This window comes from Nymphalis io, chromosome 16 (genome assembly GCF_905147045.1).
Source record: "Nymphalis io chromosome 16, ilAglIoxx1.1, whole genome shotgun sequence".
Classification (NCBI taxonomy): Eukaryota; Metazoa; Arthropoda; class Insecta; order Lepidoptera; family Nymphalidae; genus Nymphalis; species Nymphalis io.
Window position 1 is genome coordinate 4,879,413 of NC_065903.1, and position 15,753 is coordinate 4,895,165.

A 15,753-nucleotide genomic window follows, 5' to 3' on the forward strand; every position below is an offset into this window, starting at 1 on the left:
GGAACTCTTTTTGTTTCATTAAAATTCTTATGGAAATAAAATTGTTTACAAATATGTTTTTTTTAATGTATTTATTAAATTTGTTGTAAAAATAATTAGATGATATTCGATGATATATATATTTCGGAATTATAGTAATTTAATTTAAAGATATTATAATTCCAAATAAAATTTTAAAAGAAAAAATAATATAATAGTAATGCAAAATTAGTCATTGACTGTCTAATACATCTTGCCTCCAGAGAGATTTGAACTCTCGACCCCTGGTTTACAAGACCAGTGCTCTAACCCCTGAGCTATGGAGGCTACGCGTGGCGAGTCGTAATGGTGAACCACCTTGTTCTAGTTACATACTGTAATGTGAGTCACATTATTTTTATTTTTTTGTATTTTACACTAACATTGCTTATTTCAATATGTTGACAACATTATAATGAAAAAATGTTTTACAATTAAAGAAAAATGAAATATGTAAGAAATGTATGTATGTATTTGATGTTTTGCGTGTAATCAAAATGAATTAGAAATTATAAAATTTAACAATTTCATTTTTAATATCACACTTTCTATACATGATTATGGTGTTTAGTACCGTAGTAGATTAAATTATTTTAAAATGACTAACGTCAAATGAACTTTTTCAATAATTGAAACGTTCTACCTCGTTTTGACTGAAACTGCTTATTTATCTATTTGTTAGAATTACTTGAAATAAAATAATATATATTTCATTATTTTGAAATTGCGATGAAAAAACCTTAAGCTTTAATCAAATGAGTTAAATAGACAATAACGAAAATACAAATAACGTTATAATCAATATATCTAATCGTAAGTACAACGAAGATAGACGGAATGAAATCACGAATTAGAAAAAACAAGGCTAAGATTCAAAGATCGTCTTCTAAAACAGTGCTAGTGCTGTTACGCAATTTCCACAGATGTCTTGTGTATTATACATAACACGGCCGTCATGTTGACTAACGAGATGCTAAGCAGCATATATATGGGAGCTAAGTGCATCTTCATGACGTAATGCTTACCAATACCATTAACGACGCTCTATCTATGAGATAATCTTGGACATAGATAATTGTAACTTATATTTTTTTAGATAGGATAATGCATGGATCGCAATGCTTATCTTAAGTGTTAATAACATTAATATTTAATCAATTAAACGTTGAATTAAGACAATAGCTTAATATTATAAAGCTTGCTGCCTCGTTGGTCTAGTGGCTAGAATTAAGACCGCTGACATGGAGGTCCTGGGTACAATTCCCAGGTCGGGCCAATAAAAAGTTATTGGGTTTTCTGTCCCAGGTGCAGTAAAAGTTTTAGATTTAAATATGCACAAACAAATACACATATAAAATAAAAATAAAATATTTATGTCTATTATATTATTTACTAAATTTTTTTTAATATTTCAGTTTAAATTTAAAACACAACACAATCTAATTAGTTAATGACTAAACTCTCCACTTAAAACCTTTACTCTATCTCTTGTTATAACTTCAAAACACAATTGTTTCCCCGGTTTTTAATAGATTATTCCGAATATTATATCGACCGAATGATTTGAATTATATATTATATCATATTTACATTAATAATTTAAAATTTATTTTGTAACACTTCGTTAAAAAGTGCATAAATGTTTTTACAAATAATCTTATTTAAAAAAAAAAATTAATTAAAGCTGACCTCCATTTAAATTATTTTTTTTTTACTAAAAACAACTTATATATATATCAAATCATTAAGCAAATTACTCCAAGTACCTTGACGTTATGATCGATCAGTAGCTTTCGCGGCATCTACAAATTGAAAACGTTAATAATAAAATTAGAAGACTAGATAATATAGTCTAGATTTTTTCATATAACTTAATAAAATTTATGTAAGTCTAGTGCAGTCTTTTATAGAATATTGTATTGTGTAAAACTTAATTTCTACAAGTAGGTACCCAAAGATCTTTGCTAAAAGTTATGCCTTACAAACTTTACAGAATTGGCACTGAACTACATTATATACACTATTCTAACATAAATATAACCCTGTATATACAATTGCATGAATATATTTACTTATATATCAGTTCTCTTGTTACAAATATAAAAAGTAATGTTAAATTCAATTAGCTTAAATCACGATGACACTGAGGCACTACTATAGTTTTAGTTTTAGTATATGGTCTATGCACACACGCACGCACACACACACATACACAACACGATCTCATACACGCACCAGCAAAGTTAGTAGTTACTCTTTTGAACCGACACTATGGCCTATGTTTACAAGAACAATGTTAAACGAGATTAATTTGTTAGATAATTATTACTAGAATTGATGAACTATAGTAGTAGTAGTAGTTGTACTACTACAGTAGTAGTACTATAGTAGTGAACTATGCAGGTACTTAATTTACGAGCAAATAGCATAAGTTAATATTTATAGCTTTAGAGTATAGAGTATCGGGAGAATGGGTAACTTATTAGGCGTAGTACGAAACAGGCGAAGATATGAAATTATATGTGAAATTTTTTTTAGCGTAATTCGAATAGAATAGATTAAACTCCACACCGATTCGTGGTGACGTAAGTGCCGAATAAATGAAGTTCTGGTAAGTGCATCCGTCAGTCATCATTCATCGGCACTTTTGAAATATCTAAATAATATCTAATAGCTTATAGTTTATAATTATTACCTGCAAGGTCCTGTTCTTGTTTTTTTTTGGTTTTGTATTAAAAATCAAATCATAACCATTTTCATAATGGAAAGTTATAGAAAAGTTATAGGAAATGTAGGACCACAGTTTTAATGTAAGCTTTTCTATGCCTACACAATATCCAAAAATAGTCTTTTCGTTCACATATTCATATTTGTTCTAAAATAATACTATTTGTTCCGACATAATGATTTGACTATATCGGAATTTATGAAACGAAGTTGAACACACAATATTTATTCAGATAAAACTAATTTGTAACGATTCGTTTAAACATAAAATACTTCGTAATTTTGTCTTTAATAATTAGTAGTCAGCTTTTAAACAGTAAAAACTTTACGACACTTTAATTTTCTTAACATTTTAAGGATAATATCACTTGAAGCATAATAATTTTAGTTTAACGATGACATTAACGACCAGGAAGCAACAATTTCAATAATTACTAAATACGAAAAACTCTGTTAAAATTGTTAAATCGACGTTTTTGTACAAGAAGGAAGATAAATGGTATTGACACTACCAAGATTAGTGTTAAAGACATTCAAAACATGCAATCTTGATCTTTTACAACACGAATATGAAAAGAAAACGATTGTGCCTGTAATTGTCACAAATAAACAAATAAGTATTTTACTAACAAAGCAGTCAAGGTAAAGATAAATGAATATACAGACTTATTTCTTGCACACATTATCTTATTTGATTACCCGCAGTATCAATGAACATGATATTTTGCTTAATTACCGTGTAGTTAATTTATGCTTATAATTCAATTCGTGCTCGGCGTGAAGAAATACATCGTGAGGTAACTGCATGTGCCGTAGGAAATTCTGCTTCATATGTATTCGCCAGCTCACATTGGAGCAGAGTGGTGAAAGAGGTTTCAAGCCATCTCGTAAGAATATAAACTTTAACCCAGCAGTGGGGTGTTTATAGGCTGTCACTTAACTTTACTTTTTATATTACAGAGATGTATGAGTGAGATGTTTCAGTTTTTTATGGAACTTAGGAATGCACATTGTATACTATATATTTTGATACAATATCAACTTATATTTTACATTTTTTCAAAGTACGACCACTTTTTTATCGCCATTTTGCATATTTAATTAGTCCTTCAGACCGATTTCGGCCACGGCGGCCAATCTCAAGAGAGATTAACCAACTGCGCAGGAGATATTATAGTACACAAGTGTGTGCGCAAACACAGGTGCACTCTCTTTTCCCTCAATCTCAAAATCCAATGGGACGGCAATCCGATACGGCCGGAAAGAGTTCAGGCGCAGGACCAACGGCTTTTGCGTGCTTTCCGATGTACGGGAGTGTACACTTCCAACTTCCAGACTCTGGGATGCTACTGAGAATTTTCTAAAAGAATAACAGATCTGTCTGTTCTCAATAACTTTTTTTTTGGCCCGACCTGGGAATTGAACCCAGGACCTCCGGGTCTGCGGCCTTACATCAAGCCACTAGACCAACGAGGCAGTCATATTTTATTATAATGTAATGGTGATAACACCGAATGTACATTCCATCGAGAAGAACCGGCAACAAAGTATTTAGGTATTCTTTTTCATAAAACAAAAATTATAGATAAATGTTTCAATTATAATATACGATTATATATCCTCAATGAATAACAACGAATACTAACTCCCAGCTCTTGTAAATGCGAGACTGAGTTTGTTTGTTTGTTACGCATACACCTCTTAACTACTCAAACTGAATTTTAAATACACATTTGTGAGAAGACGTTATAAATATATCGAGACGCACTAAATTATAATTTATTCACAATGATAAGAAATTCCTGTTTGCACTAAATATTTGATGGTTCTGAATAATTATGCCCTAGTTTTTCTTAAGTTAATTGAATCCAAAAATTTGTTCGTGTTTACCTTCCCAAATCGATTTACCACTTTCATATTATTGAATGACACTCATTGCTTTTAAACTTTTCGAAATTTTACATTCACTTCAATTGCATAATTGTGCTACATTAACGTATATAAGTGTACTTATAAATATTAAATTGCGTCAAAATTTGATGTTGATTTGTCTTTATCTTTAAATATAGTTAACATAGTAAATTGAATTGAAAGAAAACATTATTTTTGGATAATTAATTTTAAATAATTTCAATTAAAATTACGGGTAGCAACTAGTGTTTTCGATGTAAGATATTTTGGTTCAATCGATTATGATCTCGTTCGAGAAATTGGGAATTACTGTACATTACAGTCTCCGCTTATGGTTACTGCGAACCACGGCCATCTGACCGCAAACCGACAATTTACTTTACCGATAATGCTCTCGTTACTGTGTTTTTATATTTTTTATCTGAATTTTAAGTCCGTTAATTAGAGTCTACTGATTGGGTATAATGCGAATCGAGCCTTTCACGCAACTGTACCAATGTTTTTTTTGTAAACACCCAGTTCTTATATATCTTAAATTCCGTTTTAAAATCAATAAAATTTTATCAAAATATAATAAAAACTGGTTTGTGATTTATATGTATTTATTTATATATAAAACTACGTTTAAAGTAAAAGTTTAATATGATTTATGTACTTGTGAACAGACGCTAAGCTGAGTAACGGCTAATAAGATCTGTTTTACAACAGGAAGAAGGGCCGCTTTTAATAAGGAAGCAATTCGTTACGACTATTTCAGCTAATTGTAGACTATTTTTAAACATTTTATTGGTAAGCGAATAATCCAACACATTTCAATAGATGTTCAAGATAAAAGAAAATACATGGAACACGTGCTATCTTAAATCTTGTTCACTCTAACCATCGAGACAGTATGTTCGCTATCTGACAGATACGATAGTTCGAACTGACCGGTCGTTAATTTCACTTTCTTCAGCCGTAACTCATTGTACCATTGCAGAATTATAATTTTACAACGGGATTCACTCATCATAGAATATTTAATACATATGAAAAATAATAAAGCATACAAAACAATTTAACTTTCTTTATTTAAAAATCATAAAATTCTTTAATTCGAATTAGATGTTGTGAGAAAGTTAAATAAGAATATTGTTATAAAAAGTTTAATATATCTAGTTACCCTTCACGACTTCATATATAAAATATCACTTTTACCTAAATAGTAATTCTTACAAATATTATAAATGCAAAACTAAGTTTGTTTATTTATTACGCTTTCACATCTTAACTACTCAACTGTTCATCATAAAATTTAGGGATACAGAATAAACATATAGAGTATTTATGTTCATATGTTGTATAATATATTATACATATTTATAGCCGTTCTCGCTCTAATATAACAAAAAAGATAGATAGAAGAATAATAGATAACTAGAAGTTAAGTCGTTTTTAATTAGCACAATGATTTCTAGGCAAGCGCGCTCCATCTTAGACTGTATCTCACTTTCCATCAGGTGTGGTAATAGTCAAGCTCTAGCCTATACATTTAAAAAAAAAATTGTGTGATTCAAACTTAATATTAGCTGTTTTTTTTTCAATTTTTTTTATTTTCCTGTGAGTTTATTCATCGGATCGATTATGTCACCCTCGTACAAGCAAAACACACAGTATACTTATTAAAAACAACTTAACTTCTTGTTGACATAATTTCAACAATACTATTTAATAAACTGTTATTATGTACATGAGAAATTATTGGCAATGAACACATTTCTATATACACATTTTCAATAGTAGCTTAGCTTCGTTTGGTGATGATGCATCGAGCAAACAATTACATATAACTACATTATATAATTATTATTAATATGGTATGTTTATTTTCTTAGTGTAGATTTTATAGTTTATATTTATACTAACAATATTTCAATATTTTTTTTATAGAATAGGATGGTAAGTGGTCACCAACGCCCATAGACATTGACATTGTAAGAAATGTTAACCATCGCTTATATCATACATCACCATCATACATAACCAATGTGCCACCAACCTTAGGAACTAAGATGTTTTGTCCCTTGTGGCTGTAATTACACTGGCTCACTCACCTTTCAAACCGGAACACAACAATACCAAGTACTGCTGTTTTGCGGTAGAATATCTGATGACTGGGTGGTACCTACCCAGACGAGCTTGCAAAAAGCTCTACCACCAGTATTGTGTAATAACTAAGCAAAATTACAATAGATTTTCCATTAAGTATATAAGTACTCGTATATTGTTCTTGAATACAATTCTTACTGTGTTATATGTATCACCTGACGTTTAGGTGACAAAATGTAACCACAATTAATGGAAGTCGTTACGGACTGTGTTATGAGCGTGAAAAGTTCACTTCTGCGTGAATTGTTCTTAACATTAATCGCAGAACCGGTCCAAGTAGTCGTTTGCATGATATAAGTTGTCATCCATATGCCAAAGGTTTGGCGGTCCGTCTTTCTGTCCAGCAGAGCGTCTCGAACGCCGCGACGTGTGCGCTGCGCCGTGACCAAGATTCGGTTACCGCCTGACGCCATATCACCTTACTACCTCCTTTACCATATGCACAAGCGGCGTACTGTCTTTAAAGGAGAAACGGTTTACGGATTTCTAAAAACTGGCCGCTTAATCAGATTGGCGTAAGTATGATCGATCGGACGATAGCTGATATTTGTAGCGCATAATTACTACGAGTGCCTTGACATTTTAAAGTAATTTTATAAAAGAAGCACTTTAAGTTATATGAAGACAATATAATTTAACTATTAACTTTTATGAAATTAACACAGTGCATAATGTTTTATATGCTCTAATTACAACTGTAAACTGTCCCAATTGTGTGCGCGTACGTAACAGATTAATGCAACGCGTTGGAATTGGAATAGATTACACGCGTCAACGCCACTTCCTGCCAGCACTGACCATTCACACGGACACCCTCGCGCAAACAATTGACGTCGTGCGACTGATTTTATGGTAATTTCCAAACAAATCACCCCGATTTTTAATTCATTATTGATCTGATTTCGTGTGAAAAAAATAAATAAACTACTATTGTCCACAAGCTCATTTCAATATTGAATGCATATGAACACCTGTATATTTGTCAACGCTAACGCAAGTTGCTGTCGCGTAATTAAAGAGATCTAGTAACTTTCTGTTGATAGTTGAACTGATACCGGTCTGGACGTCTTTTTTCAATCATAAGGTATCTTAGGCAGTATTGACGGCACTTACACGGTTTTAATGCAGGAACTGGTTTGCAAAGAGCGGAGGCGTGAGAGTGTCCAGTCCCGGGATATTCTCAGGGCCAACGTCATTGCACCTGCACTGACAAAAGGACAATGTCGTTAACTTATCCAATTGCTTTTCAAGTTCAGACAAGTTGCCGTTCGAGGTACAACTTCGGCAACTGATTTTAATTGAAAATCGATAGCGCTTATTCCTTTTATCTGATGTTGTTTTCGCTGAATTTATAAATGACTCAATTGATAACTTCAATCGCTTAAAGACCTTCATTTTAAAAAGTTAATTAATGTTTTTATCAATCATACTTAAACTTTTATCGCGAACTATCAATAAATAACGAAGTAAATTTTAAATTCCGGGAATATTTAAATGTCACCTGATCGATACAGTTATACCGCAAATTGTACCAGAAAAAAAATGTAATTTTTTACAAGATCTCACTGGATCATGCATAAACTCGTTGAATACGTACGCAAAACCTGTCGTTGTTTACCGTAAACTATAACGGTGAATAGCTGACTGAAATTAATTTTGTGCAAAATGTATTCAAGGTATGACTTGATATAATTATGTATTCACAAATTCAATTAAATAAATTGCGTGAATTTATATTTGGAATTAATCAAAAGTAAACATTGCATATTATGCTTTGAAAAGTATTACTCGAGAAATATTGAAATTTACTTTTAAATGCGATAAGCAAGTCATATTATTTAACAAATTATTATATATCCTATCATAATATTATTAATTACACATACGAATATATATTAATAAGGTTATTAATATGAAATCAAATAAAGATTTTCATTTGCAAATCTCATTAATGTTTAAGTGTAATGCACTCTTCCTTACTGAACTGAAATCTAATGCCATCAATAACATAAATGTGAAATGAGAGCCAAGTTCAATATTATGATATATACCTTGGTTGTTGACTTCAACGGCAAAAGAAGTGAGATCTAAATGGGCAGGCCTTTTTTAACGCTGGAAAAAGACATTACGCGTTTCCCCCACGGGAACAGTGGGGGGGTATGTGGGGCTTGCCGGTGTCCAAGGCGCCGAGTGCGCCCCGAACATCGGAATACCCACTAAAAAACCAGCAATACCCTTTCCGTCTTAAGGAGGAGCGCCACGGGATCGCTTTCGCATGCTACCGTGGCGAAATGGGCAGGCCTGAAATTTATCTATAACAACATAAAATACTTTATACCGTAACCGTAACAGCCTGTGAATGTCCCACTGCTGGGCTAAAGGCCTCCTCTCCTCTTTTTGAGGAGAAGGTTTGGAGCTTATTCCTTTATACTATATATATTCCTAAATACTTTATAACAACTTAAAATATTATTTCTTCTTATAACTTAGAATAATATATTAAATAATATATTAATATACGAATTATTATTGAGCACCTTCTAAAACAGTCATGGACGAGCCTTATGTTCGATGGCTAGTTTCTAACAGCAAGCCAAATTTTCGGAAGAATAAAATAAGAACTTATAGCTTTAGAACTTGCGAAGGCGAATATAATTCGTATATGAAAACTAGCCAAGTCAGAATGATAGAAGAACCGACGGGAAAAACCGAGCGGGGTTATAATTATTAATATACCACAAGTACAATTTTTTTTAATTGTATCAATACCTGTAAATATATCTTTGTGTATTTTCATATCAGTTTTTAATATTTGAAAGAATGTACATATGTGTGAGTTTTGATTAATTTTAGGACTGGGTGGAAAATGATTGCACAGCATATTTTAAAACAACTAATGTAACATACTTATTCTATCAAATGGTGTATATGATGTTTTCATTGAGCTTAAGCAATCAATGAGACACCAAAGAAAATGTTGAAACATATCTAATGTGCATGTTGAGCATTAATTTGCATAGATTAAGAGATTGATTGATCGATAGTCATTACGCGTGAGGTCATGTTTGAGTTCTGCGAGTGTCGCGTGGGAACAGCGGGCAGGTGCGCGTTCTGCTGAATCTCTGTAACGAGTTCAGAATATTATGCGTGTATAATAAACATACTATGATAAATATCGAAACCTTTGATTTTGTTTACTTTGGATATTTAACTTACTTTTCAAAATCTGTCATGTCTGACGACAAAATGTTATGATGTCGAAGGGATGCCGCATTAATCAATCACTATGCCGCATTAAATTAAAACACGAGCCGTGATTTCTGCATGTATGGCAATTTTAAACAAATTTAAGAACGTACATATATATTTTTTTTAATTATCGTAAGCTCAGCGAATTTTGAGATAGTGTATCTAAGCATAATGCAAAGGCTCAAAATTGATTTTTTCATGTCTTGTATCAAAGAAAACTATTTTAATTCCTAATTAATTATTTTCAATTTAAATGTACCTATTTTTAAAAAGAAAAATATTCTTTATATTAATATAGATACCACATATATATAAAAAACTATCAATTACTAGAAGCTTGTTTAGCTACACGTACATTAGATAAAACAACGTAAAATACTGTGAATCGGACGAGTTAATACGCTGTTCTTATGACGCCGGAATTAATAAAAATACACGAGTTACTTGTTACACATAAGGCAGTTATAAAAAAAATCACATCCTGAACTGGACGTTCTAAAATGATTGCGAAATAATAAAAAATAATAATATTGTGTAACTTACGTGGGAACGCGGACAGGTGCGAGCGCCCGAGCAAATCTCGATCAGCTTCTGTGCGCTAATCCCGTAGACATTTATTATAAACTATATTAATCACTAACAAATAAATGTTGCTACTGTATATTTTGCTATATTATATATAAAATGGGTGGTAGGACTATCAACTTTCCATTTGAAGTAGTTAGAAACAAAATTCATCTACTTTCAATGTAGTTACGAATACATCGTACTGTTTAACATTTATGGCAATAGATCTAACCACCGAAAACTTATTCTGGATCGCGAAAAAAATAATCAGTTATTATATTTGTGTCTAAGTAATTCATACTAGTATCGCCAAATTATGAATTGTTATTGTACACTTACCAAGGTTAGTGACGCATTGGCCATGTTATGATTAATACAGTATAGTATTTGGTACAGCGCTAGTGTCTACAGACGGTGGTGATCACCATTAGATACGTCTGTTATACACACACTAGTGCATTATATTAAATCCTTGAGAATGGCCGCCGTGGCCGAAACTCGATCAGTAGGACTACGACATTATTTTTGTGTATAAAAAACCTGCAGAGTCGAACTCGATTAAATTTAATAACGCATTTATTTATGACGCGTCATATGAAATGACATTACTGTAGTTACTGTTCAATTCGTCCAATCCAACAGAGAAAGGAGATATGTTAAGAACATACAATGTGAACTAATTATAATTTAACAATTATTGGTTACATTAAATACTATGTACTACAAATCATAGCATAGCATTCTATATCATAAAAATAAATATACAATTAATAACTTCAAGCAGGCTAAATTCAAGCAGGTTTTTACAATAACCATTGAGTCCTCTTTGTAGAAGATTAATCAATCATAAAGTAAGGCCAGAAGCTAACTAGTATGTACTTTTCTACTAATTTTAATGGATACATGAATAAATTATATTCACAGGTAATTTTTTATATCTCGCGTGACACTCAATGAATATTAATTTTACCTCTTTCATCTACTTGTACATACATTTTTAACGAATTAAGCCTTGTCTATAAATGACAAATGTAATATATATTATCTCAGAAAATTACATCAAGATAAAACAATAACGAGTTATAAGTCTATTTTATAACATTCTTCGGAATTTCTTATGTTCACGCATAGAAATAAAAATTTCCCATAATTATTTATTAGAACAGAGAAAATCGTGGGAAACTTCAACAGGTGCGCGTATACAATTATACCTTCTTTTTGTTCATACGATCTCATCATGAGTACAGAGGCTTAGAAGTGTTGAAAAAAATATTTTTTTAAATAGTTATCCTACGATATGTCCTTTTTAACATTTTGGAATAGAGATTTGAACGTTTTATAAGTAGACACAAGTTTGAAATTTGTGCAACAGTTTTATTTAAAATTCAATTTATATTATGATCTCAAAATATGTTTCTTTGTATTGACAAATGTCAATTGACAATTGTCTTTGTTTAATATATACATTTGATGTGATAAACATGACTTTTCCCACTTGTTATTCGCTGACGCAACTGCGCCACAAGGCTGTCATTAAACGCAAGACGCTAAAGAGAAATCTTAAGAAAGCCAGTGTATCTAGACTGCTAAACCTGTAAAGTAGGTAATAAAGACAATGTAGGCTAAAGTGAGTCACCGTGGGAAGCCAGGTGACGGCGCCAGCGCACGTCATGTGCTTTAACATAATTAATGTAAAACTTCCTTATACAACTAGAATGCTACTATATATTTATTAAATGAACCTAATCAACACTGCAATCACACTTTATAACTTTTAGTTTGTAATTGTTTTGTTATATTTAAGCTAGCTGTGTCATGCGACTTCACTTGCTTGTCTGCAACTGCAAGAATGTCTGGTCAATTCACATCTTCGCCTTAACACACGTACATATGTATTTCGATTTTATAAGTATTTTTCCAACGGTCTGATTAAATTTGTTCTCAATTTAAATATTAAGAACAGCTTTTTGTGATTAAAATATTTTACAAGTTGTCATTGAACAAGATGTAAAATGTAAGTCAATGAAAGCTGGTTGCAGTAAATAAGTTATTCGAATGTTATATCGAACTATACATATTGCTAGAACGTCACAGTTTCGATATCAGAAAAAAATATACTGTGTTCTAATTTAAATCAAAATTTCGATTCGGCACTATAAACGAAGATCATCTCTAACTTTCACGTTTCTGTCATATAGCTTAAGTATGCATTGATAAAGTTAGTTAAAACATTGCCTTTTATATACTTATACAATATATATTATAGATTTTCTTGCAACGCGATCAGTGTTCAATCATTAAAAAAAACTAAGAGGCAATCGCATGATTTTGTTATTAACTTTTTTTTTTTTATATGTCCGGGATGGCAAATGACTCTACTCCACCTGATGGTAAGTGGTAGTAGAGTCCAAACGCGACGACGGCTAGTACAGTCGGGAAGAATGTTCTGTACTAGCCGTCACCGCCTTGCCGGCCCGCAAGATGCCTCTTCACGCCTCGTTTGAAGGAAACAAAAAAAAAAAAAAAAATTAACTCTGAAAAATTAACCATTAGTAAATAATATTTTTCAATAAACTGGTGGTAGGGCTTTATATAAGCTCGTCTGGGTAGGTAACACCCACTCATCAGATATTCTACCGCAAAACAGCAGTACTTGATATTGTGTTCCGGTTTTTAAACCCTTTAGGGTGAGTGAGCCAGTGTAATTACAGGCTCAAGGCACATAAAATCTTAGTTCCCAAGGTTGGTGGCGCATTGGTGATGTAAGCAATGGTTAACATTTCTTACAATGCCAATGTCTAAGGGCGTTGGTGACCACCATTAGGTGGCCCATATATTCGTCCGCCTTCATATTTTATTTAAAAAAAAGTACTATTTGTTACAGGAAGAAATATTTTTCAACATAAGCTGCCGTAACATTTTTTATGTTAAATATGTCTAAAAACTTGATCGGTAATGCATTGTAAAATATATAAAAAGAAAATAATAAAACAATTACTTTTTCGATAAATAAGACCAAATATAACATAAAACAAACAATATAGATAACATTTTAATGTATTTACTTTTAACTATATAAGTATATATTTACAAAAGAAAAGTAGTATGTAGTATATCAGTTGTCTGGTTTCCATAGCACAAGCTTTGTACAAGCTTAATTTGGAATCAGATCTCCGTGTGTCCCAGGATATTATAATTATAATTATTATTATTATGACATATTGCCAACCATAAGAAAAAAACTTTATTAGTGTACATTACTCGACAGTTACAATTACAGTTTTGTAGAATAACGTAAACGTGACGTCAATCGTTTATGACTACATTCGCTCTGTTAATGCAAACGGCAAAGATAATATAATAGTAGGTTTATGTAAACTGAATGCCAATAAATGATACCGATACGTTTTGATTTAGACTACAATTGTTGTTCTAAAGTCTAAACCGTTTTGTAATAGCATTAAGGCCAGTTCTATACATCACACTCGAGGTAGACGAATTGAAATATAGAAACTTTTTATTAACTCCTGAAATTATCTTTAACAATTTTATTTTGATGTATTTACTTCATAGTAAAATCGTTCCATTACCATTTTAAAAATACAGACCCAACTCATCTGAATCCTTAATTGCATTATTTACACACAAATGTCGAAACATTATTTACTATTGACTTTATTTTATTTTGTAAAAATTACTCAGGTCTGCCCCTCGAATATATTTGTAATAGAATCACACAACATACTACTTCTTACAACCTGTTTAAAAGTCGTCGATCAAAGGGACAGGTATCGCTGTTTATAAATACGATAAAATAATACCGCGGCCACACGCAATGCGTTTCTTGAACTATTAATACTATTGGAACAAGCGATTTTCACGGCTTACCAAATAGCCTACGGTTGAACCTAATTTCTACATTTACAACTAGAACAGAGACTACATTAGAAGATGCAAATCATCGCTTACGATATCTAACCACCGAGGAGGTTATTTGATACTCATAGTATTTGTCAATATTATTGACCTACAAAATAGTTATGTATTAATTTACTATTGGTATATATTTACTGTATAATGTATATATTTACTGGTGGTAGAGCTTTATGCATGCTCGTCTGGGTAGGCATAACCCACTCATCAGATATTCTACCGCAAAACAACGTAGGTATTATTGTGTTCCGGTTTGTAGGGTGAGTGAGCCAGTGCAATTACAGGCACAAAAAAAAAAACTTTATTTGCCTTATTATTGGACTTATCAAATGTTGACAATATAAACTATTAACGATGTAATTTATTTCAATTCATCCGTTAATTTCATTGTAATGTGTCGGAAAGATGTTGTCACAATTTAGATTTATAGGTAGATTTACTTAAGATATATCATATTATATTCAACACAGTATTGTTACAAAGGCAAAACCACAGTTCTTTCTTTCTTGTTTTATTATATATAAATAAAATAGAATAAAACCAGCAAATAATCAAATTAATTCAAAAATTGCGAGGTAGATGTCAATCGCTCAAAGTAAAAACTAGTAACCAGTCAGATCGTCTATCTAGTAATTAACTTTTCCTGGCATTGTGGCGAGAACATATGAGACAGGAGAACGAATATGTACAATTTTTTCTGTAACGTCGTACGTACGTAAATGCAAGTAAATCAAAGTTATTATATCGATAATAATATAGAAGTTTCCAAATATAAGACTAATATATCGTAAAATATGATACATCATACATAAATATAATGAGTAATTAAAATAAAAATATTGTTTCCCAATACAGCATCCAATAGTCGGTAGTAAGAATAATATATGTAAATAAAAATGTTAACAAATCTCCTCATTTCAAGTTTCCCAAACTTCAAATTTTGGCCTTTTAGAAGATTGTCATGTTAGAGTGCGTGTAGTGATTTAAAAAAAAGACTTAACTGAGTACATTGATCTCTTTCCCGTTATGTAAGACTTTGATGTCAAGTCTAACACACTCTCAGTTCTGATTGGTCACACACATAACGCTCTGTTTGCACTGAAAATACATTTACGCTGTCAGATGTTTGATCGAGCCGTTTTAACGGTGTTGGAAAAACAACACGCTTTATGTTGCTTCGAATCAGTATTACATTACGAA

At 31.6% G+C, this 15,753-nt stretch overlaps 1 non-coding gene across 1 annotated transcript; it reads right to left on the reverse strand.

Moving 5' to 3' along the window:
* Window positions 1-233: 233 nt before the first annotated feature.
* On the reverse strand, window positions 234-306 carry Trnat-ugu (transfer RNA threonine (anticodon UGU)). Its single transcript has one exon. It is a non-coding gene; the product is annotated as a tRNA-Thr (tRNA).
* Window positions 307-15,753: the final 15,447 nt, after the last annotated feature.